The sequence below is a fragment of the Diabrotica virgifera genome, chromosome 3 (assembly GCF_917563875.1).
Source record: "Diabrotica virgifera virgifera chromosome 3, PGI_DIABVI_V3a".
In the NCBI taxonomy this organism is placed as follows: domain Eukaryota; kingdom Metazoa; phylum Arthropoda; class Insecta; order Coleoptera; family Chrysomelidae; genus Diabrotica; species Diabrotica virgifera.
Genome location: NC_065445.1, coordinates 219,464,300 through 219,467,200, shown reverse-complemented (window position 1 = coordinate 219,467,200; position 2,901 = coordinate 219,464,300). Strand labels below are relative to the sequence as shown.

Below are 2,901 nucleotides of genomic sequence, written 5' to 3'. Positions count from 1 at the left end.
CCGGTCATTAAGACTTAATCCCCAACTTTCTCGGCGATGGGGCAGCAGGTACTTGGGATTAATGGGTCCAGATAGTTCGTGGGGCAGTTAAATAACGCCGCATTCATGTATCTTCGGCATGTTCGTACCCTTTCAGTTAAGAGTATGAGTTGATAGATGAGGTTAAAAGGAGAGTAGAAATTCGTGCATTCAAAAGACAAGGTGGAAAGGACAAAGAGCGATAGAACTAGGTGAAGGATACAAATTGTATATGTCCAATAAAGTAGGTAATACTATAAATGGAGTTTATATACTTGCTGATAGAGAAATAAAAGATAACGTAGTAGAAGTTGTAAGCACGGATGACATTCGTCATGTTATGAAATAAACAAGAAAAATAATAAAGTAGCTGCAATTGTAAAAAAATGCAAAAAAATTGGAGGCGCCGGGCATCGATCCCGGTACCTCTCGCATGCTAAGCGAGCGCTCTACCATCTGAGCTACGCCCCCCGATATTTACAATAAATTTCTGTTAACAATCGGTACAAGACTTGAACTACTTTTAAATATTTAAGGTGTGGCACAAGACTGATTACCAACAATAATGATCCAATTAAAATTTTGGTGAAGGCGACCCTAAAAGATACAGTAGTTTGTTTTAGATGTTAAGATTTGCCACGCAGTATATTTTGTATTCAGTAATAGTAATTAGAACAAAAATTAATCCACAATAACTTGATAACATGATAAATGATTAAATTTTATCAAAAATAAAGCTTATTTATTATATTTAATGGGAAATAACAACAATTTCATTTTAATACGTTCCCCTTCCATCAAAGTTTGTCCGACTAGACACCGTTAAGCTATTAACAAATGTTCAGCTTGCTATTAATCAACTTTTTTTTGGTACGCGGGATCCAGGCCTACATATTGAATTTATTTTATTAGTTGTTTTAGCTTTCTTTACAGCTGTAAAAAGTATTTAAATTATATTTTAATATGTTTCCTTTTTTCTTTAACATTTTGTGTAATGACTCAACATTCCTTATCTTTACTATTTTTTTTAATATGAAGTGAGCGAGCGACTGGGGGTTGATATAGAAGAGTCTATAATATATCTGAACATCCTAGAGATAAATTTATAGAGAAGTCTTCCATTAAGCATCACTTTAAGCGTCGAACGTCGAACTACCCTAAAACGCCTCAAAATCCACACCAAACTACACGACTTTTTAGTTATATAATAAAATGTTCCGGTTCATAATGTTCATATTATCACTAGGAGAAAATTTTAAAATATATATTTAGTCCTGTCGCCAGGGGGGTACAACGGCCTCCTTAATTCAGATGGACTTACCCAAGTTTTTTTTATGTATTTTGACTCGTAGAACACGAATTTTTTGGGTAACAGTTGATCCGGATGTCGATAAGATTGTTATAAACAAAGAACTTGAGGAATTACATAGCAGCGATTTTTCGCAAAACAGAACATGTTTTTGTATTTGTTGGGTGATTTTCAGCAAAAAATGGTCTTACAAGTTTTTTCGTAGGATGCATAGTTTTCGAGATAAACGCGGTTGAACTTTCAAAAAATCGAAAAAGTGCAATTTTTGAACCGGAATAACTTTTGACTAAAAAATAAAATATCAATTCTGCTTACTGCATTTGAAAGTTCAAGTCAAATTACATCGGTTTTGATTATTTGCATTGCTAAAAATTAAGTTCTTATTTGTCAAACAAAGCTATAAACACATAGTGTTTCCCGTGCCAAATGCATGCGTTTTAATGTACGTAATATACGTAGAAATTCTGTATGCGCGCCTACTCGTAAGATTTCAAATTAGAAATGCATTGAAAACACCATTCAATCACTATGTGTTTATAGCTTTGTTTAACAATAAAAAAATTATTTTTTGGCAATGAAAATAATCAAAGCCAATAGAATTTGACTTGAACTTTCAAATGCAGTAAGCAGAATTGCTATTTTATTTTTCAATCAAAAGTTATTCGGGTTCAAAAATTGCAATTTTTCGATTTTTTAAAAGTTCAACCTCGTTTATGTCGAAAACTATGCATCGTACGAAAAAACTTGTAAAAACATTTTTTGCTTAGAATGACTCAAAATATACAAAAAAATGCTTTGTTTTGCGAAAAATCGCTGTTATGTGATTCCTCAAGTTCTTTGTATATAACAATCTTATCGACATCCGGATCGATTGTTACCCAAAAAATTCGTGTTCTACAGGTCAAAATACATAAAGAAAACTTGGGTAAGTCCATCTGAATTAAGGAGGCCGTTGTACCCCTACTGGCGACAGGACTAATTTGCTATACAACTCGAAAATGTTAATGGGAAATACAAATTTAGGGATATACAGAAAAATTTATGGAAATGTATAAAAATAGTTATTTATCTAATCTATCTCATATTATGTATAAGTTTTTAGTTTGTGAAAACTGTCATTATAGATAGCAATGCGTGAAGGATTTAAAGTGTGCGTGAAGTAACAATGTATTTTAAATGGGAATTACTTTTTCGCACTATTTTTTGGCACACTTTCATATAATCAAATATTGGCACCTTTCGTGTTGTCATGGTGATGACATGTGAGCAATAAATTACAACAAAAGTTTGAACAGTTTTGTGGTTTGAAAGAAGTTAGAATTTTTAAATGTCAAAGTTCTAAAAAGTGTAGAATAAAAATGAATTCCAGTGACGAAGAGTTACAGTTTTTTTATTTGTTTATCGTAGATAAAATATTGTATGAAACTGTGCGTGAATTACTTTTTGCGAACTTACTCGATGTATAGCACTCGCTCCGCTGTCGGTCGTGCTCTAAACATGGCATGCATTCCCAAAAAGCATACTTCACGTCACGAACTGTTTCATAAACAACTATATATTTTGAAGCCGTTTAT

General features: G+C 32.6%; 1 non-coding gene across 1 annotated transcript; it reads right to left on the bottom strand.

Annotated features, from left to right (window-relative positions):
• Positions 1 to 416: 416 nt before the first annotated feature.
• Trnaa-agc (transfer RNA alanine (anticodon AGC)) lies at positions 417 to 489 on the bottom strand. The gene has a single exon. It is a non-coding gene; the product is annotated as a tRNA-Ala (tRNA).
• Positions 490 to 2,901: the final 2,412 nt, after the last annotated feature.